A 23,424-nucleotide genomic window follows, 5' to 3' on the forward strand; every position below is an offset into this window, starting at 1 on the left:
GGGCTGTAGAACAATGAATTCCTCATACAATATGAAGTATACTTATATATGTACAAAATACTTTGCCACAACGGATTCCAAAATTACATTGTGTATTACAGTAGGTTTACATTCATATATTCTTATATTAACGAAAGTGTCAAATTTGTAAAGGGAATTCATCATCAGTAAATTGCATATTAAAAATTATATATTTGTGGATGATGGCATTTCTTGTAAATGTTTTAAATATTCCGATTTTCACACTGGCCATTACAGCGGACATGATAGGCTAATGGTTCGTTTTTTGCAGTTGAGGTCGTAGCTTTGCTTTGTAGACTGGGACAAGTCAGGTAGCAGGGAATGTAAAAATAGCTCCATTGTACAGCTAAAGGCTTAGATAAGGCAGCATAGTAAACGATAATTGGTTGATGTGAACATGTCCTTGATCAGATGATAAAGGAGCTCAACACTCATTTGTGAATTGATCCAATGCGAATTTGGATTACGCTATGTTCACACTAGCTTTCCGGTTTCCATACTTCGGGTCTGCTTGGGGACCCTAAAAACAGAAACCCTATCCACTTAAAAAGCAGTTACCTGTGGAAACCCGCAGACCCCATAGACTGCAAGCTGGACTTGTCTGTCTGGCAATTTCAGTATAAAATCAGCAGAGAAAGGCCCTGCTTGCAGGACTTTTCTTTCCATCTATTTTTCAGCATGGGGGACGGAGTCACCAAACCCTAGTGTGAACCTAGCGATAGCAAGGAATGTGCTGCCCACATAACACAAATTGTATGGGGTCTGAATGACTGACTGCATGACTGATTGTTCCTGTGCAGTGTGCATCATCTTGGTCCAAAATGGCCGACAGACATGCGCTATCGGCGATTTTGGACCAAATTGCAATGGGAACGTGAGAGAAGAGGCGGAGAAGAAGATAGAAGTGTCACTGGAGAGTTTTCAAGCAGCACTCGGGACACCACCAGTTTGAGCGCTGGGGAACGTCCCCAGTGCTGCAAGAAAACTCATTGACATAAGGAAGAGAGAAGAAATTCCTCAGGAACGGCGGCATGAATCAGAATAATAAAGGTAAGAGAAGAATAACCTTTCTTAACGCTATTCCTACATGTATTTAGTTTAAAAAGGGTATTCTAGTGATAGTGTTAGGAAATTGCTTAGATGACAATTCCCCAGTAGCTGCTGGAAACCCTGGAGAAAGGGGCACAAGAGACAGTCAGCCCTAAGCTGAAGCCCCCCACTGTCCCTTCCTCTTGCCAGGCCCTATCCTAGGTAATATGTGGCAATTTTGAGACAATCTCTTCCTATATATGTGATACACAAAATGCAGACAAGACAAACAACAACAAAGGGGAGTCAGCTAGCCAGGGGTCAGTAACAGTCGAGCAATGCAGTGCCAAATCAAAGTCCAAAAGAGTAGTCAATAGGAACAGCCAAGGTCAGGATTAAGAATACAAGTACCGTATTTTCCGGACTATAAGGCGCACATAAAAACCTACGATTTCCTCAGAAATCGTAAGTGCGGCTTATAGTCCGGTGCGCCAAATATATATATATGCATGGAAGCGGCGGCAAAGTCTGCATGCCGCTTCCATACATACATAAAAGGCACCGTAAGGGTGCATTCACACTACGGAACGCCGGCGTGTATCACAGCCGTACACGCCGGCGTTACAGCAGGGCTGCCGGACACTTCCTATTCATTTCTATGGGAGCCGGCATGCGAGCGCTCCCCATAGAAATGAATGGACAGACACTTCCCATTCATTTCTATGGGAGCCGGCATGCGAGCGCTCCCCATAGAAATGAATGGAAAAAAGCAGTCCATTCATTTCTATGGAGAGCGCTCGCATGCCGGCTCCCATAGAAATGAATGGGAAGTGTCCGGCAGCCCTGCTGTCACGCCGGCGTGAAACAGAACCCTGAAACAGAACGTGAAACTTACCGAGCGGTGCAGGGCGGGCGGGCGATTATTCAGGCCTCCTCTTCCTCCGATGTCCTGACCACTTCCTCCGGCGCTCGCGAACTGATAATGGCCTGGGCGCATGCGCAATATCATAATGCTTCTACTACGGCTACTGCGCATGGGCCCAGGCCATTATCAGTTAGCGAGCGCCGGAGGAGGAGGACGGAACATCGGAGGAAGAGGAGGCCTGAATGCCCGCCCACCCTGCACCGCTCGGTAAGTTTCACATTCTGTTTCAGGGTTTTATTTTAAAACGGGGGGGTAGTTTAATCTAACTTTTACGGTTGGGCTCTATCAGCATGATTTTGCTGATAGAGCCCCTCCTCGCCTGCCGAGCGCTTCCAATAGAAGCGGCTGGCACGCGGGGGGTTAAGCGGCCGCTGGCAAAGCCTGCCTGCCGCCGCTTTCAATAACATATAATGCGCACCGGACTGCGCCTTATAGTCCGGTGCGCCTTATATATGAACCGAGACGGACTATAAGGCGCTCATGGGCAATGCGCCTTATAGTCCAGTGCGCCTTATAGTCCGTAAAATACGGTAACAAAACAGCAAGAGAAAACACCAGCAAGCACAAGGCAATAACAGGCACCAGTGTGAATGTGAGCCAAGACTAAATAGGAGAGGATGAACCCGCCCTGGACCTGACAGGAAGACAGGCTGTCAATTACAGGGCAAGACCAAATTTAACGATTTCATGAACAGAGGCAGACAAGGGCAGAAGACAGGTGTGGTGCAAATTCAATCACAGAATTAGAGCCGTGTTCACATAGTGCAACCAAAAACTTTAAGCAAAGAACCAAACTGCACACGTCTCCTGCACCGCCACATGCGAGCAGAGGGTGGCACAGCGACCTGAACAGGCAGAGACGTTACAGATAGACTCCCTTTAAGGTACTCTTAGGCGGTGTCTATAAAGAGTTAACTCTTAATTAAATGCTTGGGTTTATATAATAAGACATACCAAAATTAAATATTCACCTGAATTGCCCTCGGGTGTGCAGTTGGCTGCCAAAAGGTACTTTTTTTTAACAGCCGAGTACAGGGCCCCATTGTGTTAATGTAGCCTTAGGGAAGGGAATCTTCGGTTTTCTCCTTGTGCAGTGTGTGTATCATCATAGCAGTTACTCTAAACCCACTGAGAAATAGAGAAAGAGCCTGCAGAGAGGAAAACTACTAAAATGCAGAATACAGAAAACTACTAAAAAGGCAGAATGTAAAAATTTTAAATAATATATACTTATGAAATAAAAAAGTGAATAAAGATAACTAAAAAAAAATAGATAAATATGATTTTTAACTCTTAAGTATTGTTTATTTGTAGCAACATGTTTTATATCGTATATTAATATCACTTAGTTTATAATCACACACTGTACTTCTTAAATAATTGGCACAGGTTGCAATGTAATTCATTGATTGTACGCTTTTATTATTTGTATTGTAATTTCGGCTGCACACTATGTCATTCACTCATTTATTCACATGTTTTATTGTCATAATGATGGATTTATTAATTTATCATTTGATATCATGAATCTTTTAAAGATTAATTTTTCATCGGATTTGGATTGCCGCCCTTTGTTTAGTTTGGAACTGCTTGACTCTTTGCTTGTTCTTGCGCATGCGCTGTTTTGATCCCTGTCTGCGTGGCTTAGGTTGGATGCTGGTGAAACACGTCGAGGCACTGCGCCATACCTGACGATATTACCAGGTAAGTCATCGACATGTCTAATGGTATGCTATTCATGTGATTAGTATTGTAATGGTGGTTACACTATCTATATATGCCCTCAGTATTTGCTTGCTATTTATATATACTCTTGGCAGTTGGTTATTCATGAAACCTATACTTGATCCTTTTGATTGAGGGTTATGAGAAAATATTTTCTCCTTGTAATATTGATGGTTGGTTGTTTTGTCATCTGACCCTTATTGTATTTCTTTACAAGATCATTGTTATTTATTATTATACTGATTCTGTTTATTGATTAATTAAATCAAAATGTTTTTTTTCTGGCAATTTTTCTTCTTTTTTCTTTCGTATGTTTCGATTATAGATTGTTCTTTTGGAGGGCTCTGTTATTATTACGTGAATGACGTAATTGTCGGGACGGCAGTTTCATCAATTTCACCTAGTGTTTTCTTCTACGGACAGAAATCTAATGAATGAAACTAAAATGAAATCCATGATACATTCCCTTTAAAAGAACAGGGTTATGACTTTACCATGCTAAATAGAGAAATATTCCGTTTCAACCGTACATACAGTTACTATTTGTCATTGCACTTAAAACTGGGTCAAGCATAAGCTTTTTTCTTTCTTCATCCTAAATAATAATGTAATCCCCTTACTGCATCAGAATTTATTGCCTCTGCTGGGATCCATTTCAATCAAACCCCATTCCAGACACAAAGAAATACTGGCATAAGTCAAAAATATTAAGCCAGTGTCTGAATGATTGAGTGTTATACTCTGGTATACCCTAAGGCAGGACTTATATAACATAGAGTAAATGGAAGAAACAAGGGCAAAACGTAAATATCTCACATAGAATTTGTTTGTAGCGTCAGCCAATTCAGAAGCTTTAGATTTGTGTTTTAGAAAGCATATAATAATTATTGAATCACATGCGGAAGTTATTGGAAGAACCTTTCATTCCCTTAATAAAATGACAAGTCCCCTGTGGGCCATTTATGATACTGGGCTATCGGCTACCAATTCAGTGTTCATATTAACTGGATCTGTCAGATGTCCTCAAAGAAAACAAATAGTCAACTGTAATTTACTCAGATTCTGAGGCAGGATAATACAATATAAAGTAACATTACAGTATATTTACACTTTTTCCATCAATCTGTATAATTGATTTAATGGGTTTATTCGATAGGATAGAGAATAAACAGCTGATTGGTGGGGTCTGGCCGCTAAGACACCCACCAATCCTCATAATGGGATTAAAGTGAATGGGAACAAGGATAATACAGCTCTGCATTTAGGTTGCATTCAGAATCGGGGTAAAACACCCCTCAGACCCTATGGCGAGAAGACAAATATGCTTTTGTGGCATAATCCTTGTGATGTAACGACCATACAATATATAGTAATGGTGTAAATAGCCTTGATTTGAATGGATAAAAAAAAATGTATGTTTATGTAATAACTAGCAAAATTGTAAATCATTTGCACAAAATATAAATTTTGTACTGAAAAATCACTCCAAAACGTTGCCCAGTAGTCCATCTTCTATCTTGTACTCCATTATACTTATGCACTGTCTCTTGTCATGTTAGTCCTAATTCACATCTGTGAACGGAATACCAAACGCATTAAAAAGCAGTGAGCAATGAAAGCACACAGACCCCATAGACTATAATGAGGTCTGTGTGTTTTCCATACAAATCATGCGGAGAGAAAAGTAGTTCAAGTACTTTCCTCTACACATGACTCGTGCGGACACCATATGAAAAACACTTGGATCCCGTTATAGTCTATGGGTTCCATGTGGTTTCATTGCTCTCCGCTTTTCGGTATTCCGTTCGGGGAGTCCTCTTGGAAACTTGTAATACTGAACGCAGATGTGAACCAGGCCTACAATCTGTCTCTAGCAATAGAGATTCTGAGATGGGTTATAGGAACTGGGTGCATGTGGGTGCTTGCTGCTTTCACTCTGCTGGACCTCCTCTCTCTGTCAAAATGCACACAGCAATGACAGAAAGTAGGAGTTTCATGCTAGCAGCCTTATTACACCTCATACATACCCCCAAGAATGTCGGGCATGGTGGAGTACAAGATGAAATGTAAGAACAATAAACCACTGTGAATTCAATGAATAGTTTGTAAAAAAACAAAAAAAAACAAACACAAGCATTTACCTTATATTTCAATGAAAAAACAGGTACCCTTGGAAGACCCTCTACCAGTTTCTTTTCACAGTCCTACATGTCTCTATAGACACAGACTACAAACTTGGTATATACTTAGATTCCGTTGTGATATCCATGTGCGAACCTACAGTGGTACTGAGAGATATTTGGTGAAAAGTAAACAGGTCCCGGTCTGTAACTGTGTATCTATGGTATTACATGAGCATGCGCCATCATCGACAATCTCGAAAGTTACTTATTTTAGAAGTTACAGAACTAGTGGTCTATGTATGTCTCCATTGTACATCTGTATACTTATTTCCACATCAAGATGTCTAAGTGGATGGTGGCAGAAGTGACTAATCAAAGCTTTCAACAAAGGAGGGGCGGGAGCGCTGAAACCGAAAATTATCTTGTATCTTGTTGAAGCTTAGGTCCTAAGGAGCTAAAATCTGATCTTGGTGGGATTGATAATGTCAAAGAATGTTCAGAAAATGTAACCAAAAAAACTGAAAAATCATCTAGATTGGGATTGTGTCTTAAATTTTCCATGACTCATTTCTGTCCTCTGCAATATTTATAGAAAATGTATTTTGTATAAATTTATACAGTTATTTTAGTATTGATTTATACATGATTTTCTTCACTGATGTGCAAAGATTATCAACACTCACTCATATGGGACTTTCAATCCAATTTCCCTGCCTCAAATTCATATAGCGGAGTTAATGTTATAGGAAGCCAAATAACCAATGTGTCAGGGCTCGTTCACATCTGCGTTCCCCTCTCCGTTCTGCAGGTTTCCGTTTCCTGCACAAAACAGAGCAGGAAACAGAAAGCTGCAGGACTCTTTCTCACCCATTCAAATGAAAGCTGTCCAGCCGTGAGCGGCCGTGAGCGTTTTATGCTCTGCACCACAAAACCGTTTTTTTTTAAAATCCGGACACAGAGTCGGACATGCAGTACTCTGTGTCCGGATTTAAAAAAACGGTTTCGCGGCGGAGAGCATAAAACGCTCACCACCGCTCACGGCCGGACCCGGTCTGTGGTTTCCGTCTTCTTGCATGCAGAAGATGGAAACCACAGAACGGACTGCCGAACGCAGGTGTGAACCTAGTGTAAGGAAACAGAATTGCTAGAGGAATCCCACACAAACATAGAAGAAACATACAAATTCCCTACAGACGCTGCCCGGTCAGATGTCAGCCAGGATCCCAGTGCTACAAGGTAATACTAGCGCAAAAGCACTTTGAAGCTTTTTTCCATAAAATTTTGACTGTAAGGTAATGATATCTACTGTATATTTAGGATATCAAAGCATTAAAAACTGCATGATTGACAACATTAATATTGTATTTTTAATCGAAAATGAAAAAAATGCATTTTATACCCAAAAGATCTCAAAGGACAAGAGTTCTTAATGTTTGTCATAATTTATATTAAGAGATTTCTTCAAATACTTGGAAACAGGTAAAGGCAGATGAACATCCTTACAAGAAACCAAAGAATCACAGCTCCAAGAAGTATCAGACAGTCTTAAGATCTGCATTCACTGTTGTTTTTTCAGATCACAAAAATCCAGCAAAAACTAAAATACAACAAATTCAAGGCAAAATAAATGAATTCCACAAGTGGATACGGATCTTTTTTTCTATGAATTTACTCTAGCCATTCTGCGCTGATATGTTTTCTGCCCTGGCTTTCCAACTCATTAGATTTAACTTATGTGTAAATGTGAATGAGTAGGAGAGGTTGCCATAGGAATCCATGACTGTTCTATTTTTGCAAGCAACAGGGGGAGAAGGCAAACTGAGGCAGTTTTCCCAGACAACAGGTATTGGGAAATTGTAGTGAGTATAGAAAGACTAAATTTTACTTAACCCCTTCCTGCTCAGTGCCGTACCATTATGTCACTTTGAGCATGTAGTTAACACCGGATTGTATTCTACAATGTGTGGATGAGATTGGCCAGAATCCTATCCACTTTGTAGGTAATGTAAAATTCAGCGGAAACGTCCTGGCCAAAATGCTGTGCTTTCGCAATGTGTTCAATGATATAGTCACAATCGATAGCTCCCTAAATGATAAATTTAGGTAATGGTAACAACACCATAATATTTTTTTTTTTTAAGAACTAAGGTCCAATTCACATCTGCGTTAGGTATTCCGTTCAGGTTGTCCGCTTGGGGACTTACCGAATGGAAAACTATATGCATTAAAAAGCGGTAAGCTAAGAAACAACAAAGACCCCATAGACTATAATGGGGTCCGTGTTGTTTCCCCCTTGGTTTCTGCACGAAACATGTGGAGAGAAAAGTGCTGCTTGTTATAGATTAGTGAAAAATGAATTGTTTCACATACTTTTTTGATTCAACGGTCCATAGTATAAAATTAGAGAACTGATTTGCATATAAATTTTCTTACAGTCACCCAAAAACTAATCTCAATCTTTGAATAACAATTTACGCTAGGTTCACACTGGCTCTGACTGTTGCTCAGGTCTATCATGGACCCAAACAACTGAGAGGTAGATCGCTAAAAATGATAGTTAAACATAGAACCCTGTGGACAACATTGACTCTGTGCAGGACTTTTTTCTCTGCCGATATTCAGCGGACTCTGTAATGGAGTCTCCAAAGGAGAATCTGCTGCAGATGTGAACCCAGCCTTACCAATGCCTATTAGCAGGCTGGCAAAGCCTTGATCAGGAAACAAAATGCATGAGATTTAGGAACAGGATAAAATAATATTCTCACCACTAAACTCATAATAAACGGGGAAGCTTAAAACTATAGAAAAATAATCATTTATCAATATAAAAAATAATGGTATTAATATATTTTTTATTTAATTTAGGGGGTTTTTTACATCAATTTTATGTATTTTTATTATTTGTTTTTATGAATTTATATCATATTAAAATATTGATACCTACTTTGAGAATCACTAAGAAAATCCAAAGTACTAAGTGCTTAAAGGGATTCTATCATTATCATTGTCCCTAAAACGTAGGAATAGTCTTAAGAAAGGCTATTCTTCTCCTACCATTAGATGTCTTCTCCGCGTTGCCATTTGGTAGAAAATCCCAGTTTTCTTCAGTATGCAAATGAGTTCTCTTGCAGCACTGGGGGCGGACCCCAGTGTTCAAACAGCACTGGGGGAGTCCCCAATGTTGTAAGAGAAATCTCCAGTGACGCCTCTATCTTCTTCTGGAACGTTCTCTCCCTGTGTCTTCTTCTCCTGGGTTTCAATCTTCTAGGCCTCGGGCAGAGCAGACTGCGGATGCCCGTGGCCACAAGAAAAATGGCCGCTTACACAGTAAGCTGTACATTTTTATTTTTCAGTTGACAGAGTTGGTTCAGGGCTTATTTTTTGCAGGGCAAGATGTGATTTTTCTTTATACTTAGAGAACATATGACTTTTTGATCACATTTTATAGTATATTTTGTTAGGTGAGATTGTGACACATCATTACTTCCAGTCAGTGGCGTAACTAGGAATGGCGGGGCCCCATGGCAAACTTTTGACATGGGCCCCCCCCCCCCAACCGACACAGACGACCTCGACCGACCCCCTCCTCTGCACTCTATTATGTCCCTTAGTAAGCCCTGCACACAGTATTATGTCCATTAGTGGCCCCTGCACACAGTATTATGTCCATTAGTGGCCCCTGCACACAGTATTATCCCCCATAGTGGTCCCTGCACACAGTATCATACCCCATAGTGGCCCCTGCATACAGTATTATGTCCCTTAGTGGCCCTGCAGAAAGTATTAAGTCCCATAGTGGCCCCTGCACACAGTATTATGTCCCCATAGTGGCCCCTGCACACAGTATTATGTCCAGGATCAGCAAGTAAATAGGGCCCGTAACGGCCAATTTAAAAAAAAAAAAACGCAGCGGTAGCGGCTGTCACCGGGCCCCCTAATGGCCAGGGCCCTGTGGCAGCTGCCTCCACTGCCTCTATGGTAGTTACGCCCCTGCTTCCAGTGTTTCTTTCAGTTTTGTTTATTATTTAATGACATTCACTGTGTAAGTAAAGTAATGTTTCAGTTTTATTGTATGGGTTGTTACAGACGTAGCAATACCAAATATGTATTGTGATATATAATTTCATTTTATATAGGTTGCGGGAGTTTGGGGGTTTTAATTAATTTATAAATTTTTCTAACACATATTGTTTATTTATTTTTACATTTCTTGGTGTCCCACTAGGGGACTTGAACCAGTGATACTCTGATCCTTGGTTCAGTACTCTATACTGCATTACATGTGTATACACATGCATTGCAGTGTATAGAGGAAGTCAGCATAAACTAACATCCTCCTATAGTGGCAGGATCAGTTTTTTCCAGAGTCTGAGCAAGCGGGAGGCTTTCACCGTAATAGCACAGCAGCTGCTGTCTAGAATCCAGGCGGCCACACCGTAATATTACACCACGTTTCACCTAAGGGTTAGTATGTTTTGACGTATTTAAATGTGTACCATTGTGTTTATTTTCAATCTCTGTATTATCACACACCTGCTAATGAAGTGAGAAATCAGAAATCAAAAGTGAGAAGTCAAAAATGGGACAAGCTAGTGGTATAACTAAAGGCTCACGGGCCCTGAGGCATAAGCTCAGCTTGGGATCCCCCTTGCACACCTTCTCTTCACACCCACCAGCTGTGTAAAATCCAGACATTTTAGCACAATTTACATTTTCCTTTTCTTCGATACCTGTGTTCAGCCTGACATGAACACTTGTTCACAACATGTCTGTGTAGACAACCATTATTATTACAATTATTTCCATTTCCAGTCGGTGACCCCAATACACAGCTATCGTGCCCTCTTTTGTGCCAAAACCTCCTCCACAGATACACTTCTTCTCACTCCATTCCAGAAGGCAGAGGTTGATAAATTTACAAACCGAGAGCCATCAACGAAAGATTGTGAATGACAATCTGTTTTCCCTTAGCCCAAACAGCAGCACAACTGGGGTAATCCTGCCCCTATGAGCTGTTAGGACAGGTGGAATATTTAATTACCTAACAGCAATCAACCCCTATAAGAGGTCAGAGGACCAACTCCCCTTTGTGTTAGTAGCAAGTAAAAAATAGACATCTATTTAACAGGAGTAATATGACATAGTACAAACAAATAGTACAAATACAGCATAGGTAGGGAGCCTTGTGCTGCTGTTTGGGCTAAGGGAAAACAGATTGTCATTCACAATCTTTCGTTCCCCCTACGCCCAACAGCAGCACAACTGGGGATTTAGCAAGTATCGCTTTACCCTAGAGCGGGTGATCCTGGCAAGCTGATGCCAATACTGAATGTCCAAATGCTGTGGACTCCCTTGTTCGCCACTCAAGTCTATAATGTTTGGCGAAAGTTAGCTGAGAACTCCAAGAAGCCGCTGCACATATCTGTTCCAAGGAAAGAAAACGTCTCTCGGCCCATGATGTCGTCACTGCTCGGGTGGCATGGGCACGGATAAGGTCTGGTACCGGGAGGTCCTGAGCACGTAGGGAGCAGATAATGGCTTCTCTAATCCATCTTTATAGAGTTGGTTTGGATGCTTTGGTCCCCTTGGTGTGGCCAAACACATTGATCAGCAAATTCTCTGACTTCCGAAAGGACGCAGTCCGCTCAAGATAAATCTGCAACGCTCTCACCAAGTCCAACTTGTGCATCCTTTCTTCCCACTCAGAGGTGGGAGAGGGGAAAAACGCTGGTAAGACGATTGCCTGGTTAATGTTCTGAGGTGTGGGTACCTTTGGCAAGAATCCTGGGACGAACCTTAGTTGCACTCTATCTGGAAAGAAGGTTATAAATGGCTCAGAAGCCGCTAGGGCTTGTAGCTCACCGACCCTCTTGGCGGAGGTTATTGCCAACAGGAAAGTTATCTTGTATGCCACTTCAGATAGGGGCTCGAAGGGGGGCGCACAGAGCCCCTGCAGAACTACGGCCAGGTCCAGCTCGGGACCGGAGACTGCACCTGAGGACGAAGTCTACTAGCCCTTCTTAGAAATTGTTTAATCAGAGGATCTAGTGCTAGCCGGGTCTCCAGGAGTGTGGACAGAGCTGAGACTTGGACTTTCAAGGTAGCAGGTGCTAGCCCCTTCTCCAGGCCGTCTTGTAGGAACTCCAAGACTGCATTCCTATCAGGGTCACGCTGGTTACTCGAACACCAGTTCTGAAAGATTCGGGCGACCCTCCGGTAGCTCTGGTTAGTTGACTCCGCTCTTGAGTGCGCCAAAGTTCTTAGCACTCCCTGGGATAATCCTCTTTCGCCAGCTAAAGGCTGGCTACCCTCCAGGCAGTGAGGTTGCATCTGTTCAGGCCTTGATAGGGCCGACTGTTCCGGATTACCAGAGTTTACACTGGTGGAAGCCTCCAGGTGTTCCTCCGTCTCATGAGAGTGAAGACGGTGAACCATGCCCTTTCTAACCAGAATGGCGAGCTCCTTGCCAAGCTCTGGTTCTGCCTGCGTTTTGTCAATACCTTCCGAATCCTCAGTTGATGAGGGTAGACGCACTTCCGTCTGAACCTCCCGGGTATTGACAGGGCATACAGCGCCGGAGGATTGTCTTCCCGAACTGGGGAGCAACGTTCCTCTATTGCGGCGCCGTTTGAGGTGGCCATCAGATCCACCTCGGGGAGACCTCATCCTTTGGTAGGATAGTGGAGAGCACCCTGGTCGGGGGATGACCTGGCTAAGGTCATCCACATTCTGGTGAGTCAGTCCCGCAGACTGTAACCTGGAATCTGAACCGCTGGCCGCTGGGAGATTCATAGATCCGAATAGATGAGGATCCTGGCGTCTGGTAACGTGGAGAGGGCTCTCATCCTCCGTCCGGAATGACCGTAATCGGCTGTGATCAGGCTGTCCATCCTGGTCCTTTACTCCCGAAACTGTAGAGTCCACGTCAGAAGCTTCACTTGAGCTCTGGTAATCTCTCGCCAGCTGGGTAAGCGCGTTCTCTTCAGATAACGCCAGGTGCTCTGTACCAGGGTCTCCCCCAGATGAGCTCCCCTGGACAGGGAGGCATCTGTGGTCAACAGGGTCTAGGTAAACCTGACCGAGGACCTGCCATCGCGAAGATGGGTCTGCCGGGCCAATCATGGCCGGGCACTGATGGTTCACTGGATAGGCTTTTTTAGTCCCTAGGGACAGCGATTCCGGACTCGCAGCTTCTTGACATAGAGAAGGTGCCTCCAGGTAGGAGAGTCCCTGGTGAATCCCCGGAACTGGATTAGATTTGATGGAATCGTAAAAAATCCTAACGGGTCTTCCTTGATCCTGGCTTAGAGAAGCCCTCTGTCCCATTACAGGGCTCCCCAGCCTTACTAGGGGGCTGGGGAAAGACCCGTGGATACTACTCCCCTGGAAATAGGGGGGGCTGAAGTTCTGCTGTCTGGGAGGGTGGAAACTTGAGGACAAGGTTTTCCATCTGGGTGTTCGTCCCTTTGATCTAAGGTCCTGGGCCGAACTATGAGAGATCCTGCGAGTATACCTGGCCTGAAGGTCCCTTAAGGAAACCGCATCCCGTGGCGGAAGCAGTCTAGGTCGAAGATGAACCTGAGTCCTTCACCCAGGATTCTGGAAACCAAGAAGCCTGGAGAGAGATCCTTCTGGACGGGTATTCAAAGATGAAGTTGTTTGGGGCCCTAAAAAGGGCAAGATGTTCTCTCGGCCGGTGGAGCCTTGATGTAGCAAATGACCCTGGGACCTTTGCGTCGGGGCCCTAGATGGACGGGCCCGATTTCTCCCAGGATGGCAGACCACTGATGGGTCAGGGATCCTTCTTACGATCGCGGAAAGTGCCGCGTCCTCTACCTCTGCCCTGGGGAGCGGAGCGTTCACACCCCCTGAAGCCTCTGGTGGAGGATCCTCAGCCCCGAAAGGCAGTTCTTCTCCTTTCAGGTGGCTGCGGCAGATTTTTGGTTTTAGTGTCCGCCAGATCCTCCATGATTTTGTCCAGAGCTTTACCAAAAAGCCTACCTGGCTCAAAGGGCAGGGTACAAAGCCCTAGTCTGGAGGCGTTGTCCACCCTCCATGGTTTAACCCACAACGGTCGCCTGGCCACAGTGGTGAGGGCCATAGATTTGGAGGCGAGTTTTAGTTGCGACCTGGAGGATTCAGCCAAGTGGTCCACCAATAAATTAATATCGGTCATAGCCGATAGGAGGTCGTCCCGGTGGACCCCCGTGTCTATGTCCCTAGCAAGGGAAGATAGTTCGGCCTGCAGGGCAGAGACCACCTCATTAGCCGATATGGCCACGGAGGCTTGTGACGAGGCGACAGAATATGCCCGCCTCAGGGACCCCTCTACGCGGCGGTCCAACGGGTCCTGCAGACTTGAGCCGTCCTCGGCTGGCAGGACTGTCCGGCGGGATAGTTTAGCAACTGCCACCTCAACTTTAGGCGGTGGTCCCCAGGCACCCTGCTGGGACTCTGACATAGGGAAGAGTGCCCTGAATCTAGCGGAAGGTGTAAATGCTTTCTCGGGACGCTTCCACTCGCCCTCCATTACCTGGACCAGGTCAGTATTAGCCTTAAAGGACTTAGCCCTCCTGCTTGGCCCTTCCCCTGCCTCCCGATCACATGATCTGAGGACTCTGAAAAGTCTGCCCATCTTGTCAAGGGGAAACACTTCCTTCTCCACCTCCACAGGGTCCTCCTCAGAGGACTCAACCTCCCCAATATGAAGCCTCTCAAGAGGCGGGAGGGAGGGCTCCGAAGCCTCCAGCCGGGGCCTCTTGGCGAGGTGGGAAATGGTCTCGTCCACCTTTCTCATGGACTGGGACACGAAGTCCTTAACCCAGGAGACCATCTCTCTGATCGGGGTAGCTTCAGAGGGAGGCGCTCTGCATCCCTGGCAGTACCTGTATTCACAGGCATCAGGGAGGGGGATTTTACATTGGGCACAAGACAAATGTCTCCTCTTTGCCGTGGTCTTCCTCCGAGGGAGGGTCGAGGATGATGAGGAGGACATACTAAAGGGAGGAAGGAGAGAGACAAGAACCCAAGGAGCACTATATAAAAAAATCCGGACCACAGTTTCAGCCCCAGCCCACTCTCCCCTCCACCAACCTTGATAGCACGAACTAGCAGTTCCAGCTCCTGAGCCTTGAATCCTGAGGCAGCAATGCTTCAGAAGTACCTGTAACCGGAGCGACAGGTACCATCTTGTGGTGGAGGGGGGTTTAAATAGGCCGGCTGGGGGAGGGACAGGGGGCGGAGCCACGCCCCCGCCACCTGGGTCAGAGCTACTTCTCCTATTAGCTTTAAGTTATTCACCCCCCCTCCCCGAGCACTAGGGGGGGGGGGGGGGCTACCTCACCAGCAGTGGCTTACCTGCTGATCTTCACTGTCATCCGACAGCCGCGGCATCTAACACTGGCCGCGCGGTCTGCGCATGCGTGGTTTCCCCGGAAACGGTCCCTGGCTCGGGCGGAACCCGGGAACCAAAAGACTAGTTCCCAGGCCCTGCCGGCAGACGAATGTTCCTACCTGCCGGCACCTGCAGTATCCGACGTCCGCGATGCCGCCGCACACACGCTCCAGCGGGGACCCGGACCGGAGCAGGGGGAGAGACTCATCCGGACCACGCAGCAAGGTAAAAAACTTAGGGGGGGGAGAGGGGACCCCTGTAAGAGGCCAGAGCACCTCTCCCCCATCCACCTGTCCTGTCCCACAGGACAGAAAAAAACACAAAGGGGAGTTGGTCCTCTGACCTCTTATAGGGGTTGATTGCTGTTAGGTAATTAAATATTCCTGTAAAACAAAAAGAAGAAGTTTAAAACATAGGCTCACCAATCTTCAGGGTGCACGGCTGAATGATCCCGGACTCCAGGGGAAGACGAAAGGTCAAGTAGTAGAAAAGATATTCCAGTCCGCACTCCTGAGATTTACTTAAAAACTATCCTTTAATTGTCCATATAACAATGGGTAGATCCAATATATAAAATAACAAGTGACAGTGATAAACACAAAAAGTGCATTTAAAAACCCATGAACTGGCTGACGCGTTTCTGGGTATGCTATACCCCTTAATCATAGCCATGATTAAGCCATGATTGAGCCATAGCTATGATTAAGGGGTATAGCATACCCAGAAACGCGTCAGCCAGTTCATGGGTTTTTAAATTAAATATTCCACCTGTCCTAACAGCTCATAGGGGCAGGATTACCCCAGTTGTGCTGCTGTTGGGCGTAGGGGGAAAAGAAATTAGATAACCAAAGAAGCTTATCCAGCTCCAGAATGCAGAAGCAACCACAGCAACCCTTATAGTTACGCCAGTGGGTGCAGCAGCCAGTTGGCCCTCTAACACCACTTGGTTGCTTTTTCAGTATGGAAATATTTAAAGCAGTTATGCCACCATAATATGTCATCCTATTTCTACAAAAAAAAATGATGTGTCACTTGGCTAATAGGAATATTCAAAGCGTACTGTGAGTCCATTGTACTCAATAGGCCAGCGCTCTCCCACAGTTGCTTTCATGATTCTGCTTGTATTAAATCATACTGGTTTTTGTCTTCCATCTTTGCCACATAGTCATTACCATCCTCTGGGAATCTGCAATCTCTGTACTGAATGAGGAGTGATCAATAGAAAGGCAGCACGTATTGTGAACTTGTTCCAGTCTGTTAAGTGTACTTAATGTTTCACAATTGGAATCTTTTTCTTCTCTTCTATAAATCTTAATATACAAAAAGTCTTCTACTGCTGTCAGGGTTTCAACAAATTAGGAAACAGTAGACAAAAAAAAAAGCTAACCAGTCCAGGTGTCATGGTAAATGTGGAAAGCTCTATTAAACATAGGCCCATTTTTTTTTAAATATAAGGCTGGTGTACATGTGGTGTTAAAAATATAGGCCGCGTTTTTTATTAAAAGTTATGGTTCATGAAATTACCAAGACCAACTTGTCAGATACATATGAAACTTATTGGGCAGTCACTGGTCATTGAATTGTAGTAGCCATGGTAATACTGAGTTCAGAGGATTAAAGGGGAATTCGCTTTTTTATACCAATAACCTATTCACAGGATACGTCGCCATTATGTGATTTGTGGGGCACAATACCCAAATCTCACACAGGTCAGTTGTTACTGCATGCAGGCTGCTTCTGTTCAAGTAAGGCCTGGTTCACATCTGCGTTCAGTATTCCGTTCGGGCAGTCTGTTTGGGGCCGCCTGAACAGAATTCCGAACGCATTGACAAGCGGTGAGCAATGAAAGCACACGGACCCCATAGACTATAATGGGTCCGTGTGTTTTCCACATGGTGTCCAGATGAGTCATGCGGAGTGGAAATACTGTACTTTTCTTTCCCATTAAACTGACCAACATTATGATAGAAACTTGACAGATTCCATTATAGTAAATAGGACCTGTCCTACTTTGTTGGTGTCTGTCATGTGATGGATCTGTCTGCAGCTCAATTCTTTTTTTTGTTCCTAGAATGCTACAGCTAAATCTCACAAAAGAAGGCATTAGCCTTCTTGTACTGACATGCAGTGGATTGTTTGAGCCCAGATCTAGATGAAGATGTAAATTCCCTCTACAGGAAGGGGTTTAAGGAAGGAAGAGAGAGCAGAACCTTATGGAAAGAACAGAGAGTTTATGTGTCTAATACTGAATGCCGAGAGTCCTACTCTAGGGACACAGACAAGGGACATAAGGCCACCAGCACGGAGGAATCAGTGGTAGAGCAGCATCACCTTGGCAGATCACCCATAGTCTAAACAGTCTAAATACACTGGTCCAGGTAATCTGTCTCGCACTCTATATGTATTGACACAACTGAAAGCTGCAGTCCCTAGCTGGATCCCAGTGTGATACCAGGTTTGCTGCAATAAAAGTCGAGAAGAAATTGCTAGAATATATTGTTCTGCCTTTGAGAAGTTACTGAGAGAACTGTTGCCAAAAGGATTTTCTGGTTTAAATAACATTAAAGCGTACAAACAGTTCTTGGAAATGCATCAACAGCTGGGTATTGTATTAGTAAACCCACTGTAAAATGTTATTCTCTGCAGTTTGCACGGAGGTATTGGTAGCTAGATGTCACCTGCAATGTTGTAGTATACGTTATCAACTATGGGCCAGTTCTATGTGTTTTAGTAAATTGTTTTGCAACCCTTTGTTAAACCTACCATAAGTTATAATATCAAAGGGACATTTGTATTGTTTTACCCCAACCAGGCCAAGCGTACAGCCCGATTTCTAACACTATCTAATTTGTGATACTGACCCATATTTGCATTTCGTTCACCACTGTTTAACCATCATAAAGTAGTTTATTCTTATTTCTTAGGTGTATTCCAAGGTTTGCCCCCAGTAGAATAGGCAGACAGTTTGGCATTCCCACAGAGCGTCCAGCAATATTTGGGTACAGGTACTGCACCATAGTGAGATGAGAGCTACAAGACACCTATGCCTATAGACGTTGGCATAAAGGGTATTTCTCTAATGTGTTATAATAGCCAACAGGGAATAATATAAATGCTGTGGATTCCTCATAAATCAGTGATGCATTGTCCTTATATTTACTTATATACCATTTTTATCACTAAAATCATTACATTTCTGACTTAATAATGGGAGTTGTGTGTGTGCACGTATGATGGCCAACATTCTGATATCTATAGGGGCTGCTATATTATACTAGGTGGAAAATGAATTGGACAAGTTGTATTCCCAAGACTGGTAGTTGTAGAGGTGCTTGAAGACTCACCCACACACAAGTAATATGTATATTTAGCCAGTCCAGGGCAGACATATTAATGAAGTGGAATTGGAAATCATAACTATCAGTCATAAGATCTTTGAGGCCAGAACAGTACATTCCTTACTGATTCTCTGTTACATGTTCAGGTATAATTTTTTCCGATAAAAATGGGGACAATGTCTTTGTAGAATAGATAGTGTGAATGTGTAACATGTAGTATGTGTAGGGTACATCATGCAGAGTGTATGTGATGGCTAGGGAGGAGGATTGACAATGGGACACAATGTGAAAACAGTAATTATGGATGTAAAGTTATTATAGGGTTGATGGGTTTAGATTGCATTACTTTCCTACAGAGATGCTATATAAACATACTGTGCTGTGGAGGGGCTTTGTGTAAAGCCTAAAATGGGAGCTACATTTCCTCCAGGAGGTGAAATTCTGTTTGTGGCTACTATAAATTCTGTGTTTTGTGTCTAAAAATAGCACTTACAAAAACACCCACCTGGGAATTTATTGTAAGCAGTCACTATATTGATTTAAGGGGCAGGAATTGGCCAAAATATACTGGATTCCTAGAGCCCCCCCAGCCTGACAATTAACATTTATTACATTTCTAGATCAATAAATCCTAAGGTGTTTATACTTCGCTATTACCCTCGCTCCTGATATCTTACACTAATAGGATACAACATCAAGACGCCAGTGATGCTTTGAAAATAGACATTCCAAGCACCTAGAAACATTTGGAGACCAGAGTTCGATCCCAGTGCAGACAGATTCTCCCCTGCAAATACAATCATTTCTTTAGTTGGGTTTAATTCCGTTCCCCATCAGATAGACACCAAAAAATTCTCAATAGGGTTATCGGCTGAATGGTCATTTACACCTTAAAACATTTTGCAAGTATAGGAAGAATTTTGAAGGGACTTTTTTCATGATAACAGAATAATCCCATGATATTCCCCACAATGAGATCTTGTCAGTAATGACGATACCATTTTACCAATCACACAAAGCGATTATTGCTATTATAAGTCAGTTTGTGGTTGCTATATGTATACATCCCTTAATCCACACCCAGCACAGAAACTGAATTATAATGACAGCAATATACACTCTTGACTATGAAAGGTATAGACATCACTGGGATGTAGCGGCTTCCCTTGTTATTCTTAAAGCAAGAAAAAATAAAGGTAGCTTTATTATGGGTTCTCACTGACCACTTCATCGCTAGTTTAATACATGTAAAATTGACAAGAGTGGTCACACAGAGGAAAGACATAACAGCATGGAATCCCAGCTATGGGGAAGACATAGGAGCTGTGGTATTATTCTACGCCATTCATTTTCTTACCTTGCATGTATTGCTTTGTGTGTCTGCAGGATCAGGAGCCGCTTCTTTTCAAACACAAGAATTCCTCAGTCTCCTCAATAGGGCTGCATGCTCCATTTGCCAGATCAGCTGATAATTCCCAATGAAAGGCTTTATCCCGGCACTGCATAATTGTCTACATTTGGGAACTCGAGCACTAACTGCAAACACATACAGTTGCCTTATATGAGCTGTTCAGCTTGTCTGCTGTGTGCGTGCATTATTTCTAGCAAAGCGGTCAGATTCATTGAATAAATCATAAACTGGATTCCAGATGCAATGTGTGCAGTAAAGTGTGTAGATGTGCCTGCTATACTAGGCATCACTCGGAGGTACCACATTTAAACCCCATCCAAGCAGTTTAGTAGATTGGATGTAAAGCAGGCTGCAATTGGTTAGCTGGAAGCAGGCTTGGATTGGTCACACACAGGGCTTTCTTATAGGCTGGTCCTAATGGGATTGTTCTGATGGCCTTTACATGTCAGGGGCCGTGTGCAGCCTGAGGTTCACTCTGTCACATCCCTAGGAGCAATGACAGGTCTGTACAATGGGAAGAGCTGAGCTCCAGGAGTGCAGGAGAAGCTTGGAAACTACTATTTTATATGACTAATTCATCGGAAGAAATGTTTTGGTTTTTGCATTCAATTTTAGCTGAAGAATTATCCCAGACATGTAATTAGAGAATTACAATCTTAACAATGTATAATACACTGCTGTGCTTTTGTCGAGGGAACAACAGTATATCTCATTTATACAAGGAAGAAACTAATAAGAAGAATATAGGAGATCTTACAGCGGGAAATAATGATAATTGGGGATAAAATAATTGGCTCTGACCACTTCCTAATGCATCCACTCGGATTAAAAATAACCTATAGTGTCCAGACATTATTGCTATAATCTCATGAAAATATAACCTTATGACAACGTTGGGGAAAGTATGTTATGTGCTACAAATTATTCTCAGAACACTTTCAGATGGCTTTGATACAGGTTGCGTTCGCATTAAGACATCTAACAGAAGCCTTATGGTTACATTTAATGATCCAGTATACATTAATGATACATGATATATCAGCAATGCAGAAAGAAAAAATGATGGTAAAACTGGTATGAGCAGGTAGTAAATCTTCCAATCTGTGCTCAGATTGATAACTGTATTAGGCCGGGGCCCCACGGGATGGAAACACCACAAACAATCATGGCGTTTTACAGTAAGGGCAAAGTGGATGGGATTCGAGCGAATCCCATCCCACTTTGCGGTAAAAACTGCGGTGCGGACACGCTGTGTCGGTTTTGGAAATTGCAGCATGTCAATTATCCCTATGGAAACGCTGGCGGTTTCCCCATATGTATAGATGTAACAAAGTCCACAAAGGAAAACTCCGCAGAAGAAAGAATGGCAATGCGTTGCGACCACGATTTTTCCCACAGCACTTTTTTGCTGTGGGACGTCTGTGGGGCCTTAGCCATAAACAGTATTTGCTTTCTAAAAGCATAATTAAAAAGAAGGTATCAGCATAATTTATTAAATCTAAATTTTCTTCTGTTTTGTTTTTGGTTTCTGATTTGTTTGTTTTCTGTTCTGTTAAAGAGAACCTTTTTCTATCTTCAACAATTCCAGCATCAATTAATAGGCTCTGTTTCACTGATTTTGGCACTGTTGGAATTTTTTCTCAAGCCCCCACTGTTCCTGAGCAATTTATGCTTTTAGTTTTAGTTTCTGATATGCTATTTAGGCTCTGTACTGTCAGGAGGAAGGTGTCAGGCAGGAACAGGCAAAGGTTGTAACTCGGAGCTCTGACACTGGCTGCCTCTGATTGGAGCTCTGAATCACGCCCCCTGCCTGACACCGCCCTTCTGACAGTACAGAGCTTAAATAGCGCATTAGACATCAAAACTACTTGTGATTTTTGCTCAAGAATGGTGGGGGGCTACTGAGGAAATTACAACTATGCTGGAATCAGTGGAGCAGCAAATATTAACCCCTTCCCGACATGCGCCGTAATAGTACGGCGCATGTCGGGTCTGTAACTATGGTGACCGCCCGGGAGCCGGGCGGCCGCCATAGCCGCCGGGTGTCTACTGCTTTAAGCAGTAGACAACCGGCTCTAATGCCTCCGATCGGTCCCCGGAGGCGCCATTTTCCCGGCGGCGCATGGGCGCCGCCATTTTGGCTGGGATCGCTGGCTCCTGGAGCATGCTCCAGGGCTGACGTCCCATTGCCATGACAGCCGGGAGCCTGTAAAAGGCTCCCAGGCTTGTCTGCAAATCCTCTCTTTTGCAGGCTGGTCTATGCAGCCTGCAAAAGAAAGGATGCTTTTTTGCAATGCATTAGCATTGTAATGCATTGCATTAGTGATCAGACCCCCTGGGGTTCAACACCCCTAGGGGGTCTAATAAATGCAAAAATAAAAATAAAAAAAAAAGTTAAAAAAAATATTAAAAAAATATAAAAAGAATTAAAAGTTCAAATCACCCCCCTTTCCCTAGAACACATATAAAAGTAGTTAAAAACTGTGAAACATATACATGTTAGGTATCCCCGCGTCTGAAATCGCCCGCTCTACAAATCTATAAAAATATTTTTCCTGTTCGGTAAACGCCGTAGTGGGAAAAATAGTCGAAAGTGCCAAACCGCCGTTTTTTCACTGTTTTGATTCTGATAAAAATGTTAATAAAAAGTGATCAAGGCAATAACATTTCCCGAAAATGGTAGAACTAAAAAGTACACCCGGCCCCGCAAAAAAAGACACCCTATGCATCCCTGTACACTTACGTATAAAAAAGTTACGGCCGTCGGAATATGGTGACTTTTAGAAAAAAAATTTTTTAACACAGTTCTGGAATTTTTTTTAGGGGTCAAAATGTAAATAAAACCATATAAATTTGGTATCCCTGGAACCATACCGAAACACAGAATATAGGGGACATGTCATTTTGGCTGCACAGTGAAGGCCGTAAAACCAAAGCCCGTAAGAAAGTCGCAGAAATGCATTTTTTCTTCAAATCCACCCCATTCTGATTTTTTTTCCTGCTTCCCAGTACATTATATAGAATAATTAATGGTAGCATCATGAAGAAAAAATTGTCCCGCAAAAATTAAGACCTCATATGGCTCTGGGAGTGGAGAAATAAAAAAGTTATGGGGTTTAGAAGGAGGGGAGTCAAAAACGAAAAACGAAAATCAAAAAATGCCATCGGCGGGAAGGGGTTAACAGATCCTAAGATCTTGAATTGGTGGAGGTGCTGAAAGGTCCTCTTTGACAGCATTTATGATATGTTCACATCTACGCCTGGTATCCACCCATTGCGAATCTGTATATATAAATAAACGGATTTGTAACAAAAAAATGATCACAAACTGCTACAAGTTACCAAACTATAGCTACCCCACTGATGATGAATTCAGCAGTATCCTTGGTGCAGGTAACACATCTAGTATGTGCTATACATGGCCACAAAGGAAAAGTCTGAAACTAGGATTAGTAATG

General features: G+C 43.4%; 1 protein-coding gene across 1 annotated transcript in view; it reads right to left on the reverse strand.

The window, feature by feature from the left end:
• LOC142195098 (mannosyl-oligosaccharide 1,2-alpha-mannosidase IA-like) overlaps window positions 1-20,276 on the reverse strand; it is a 107,041-nt gene extending 86,765 nt beyond the window's left edge. Inside the window, exon 1 of the mRNA XM_075264623.1 lies at window positions 19,913-20,276. The gene's annotated coding sequence lies outside the window, so the exon portion shown is untranslated. The remainder of the gene's footprint in view (window positions 1-19,912) is intronic.
• Between the last annotated feature and the right edge of the window lie 3,148 nt (window positions 20,277-23,424).

The sequence above is a fragment of the Leptodactylus fuscus genome, chromosome 2 (assembly GCF_031893055.1).
Source record: "Leptodactylus fuscus isolate aLepFus1 chromosome 2, aLepFus1.hap2, whole genome shotgun sequence".
NCBI lineage: Eukaryota > Metazoa > Chordata > Amphibia > Anura > Leptodactylidae > Leptodactylus > Leptodactylus fuscus.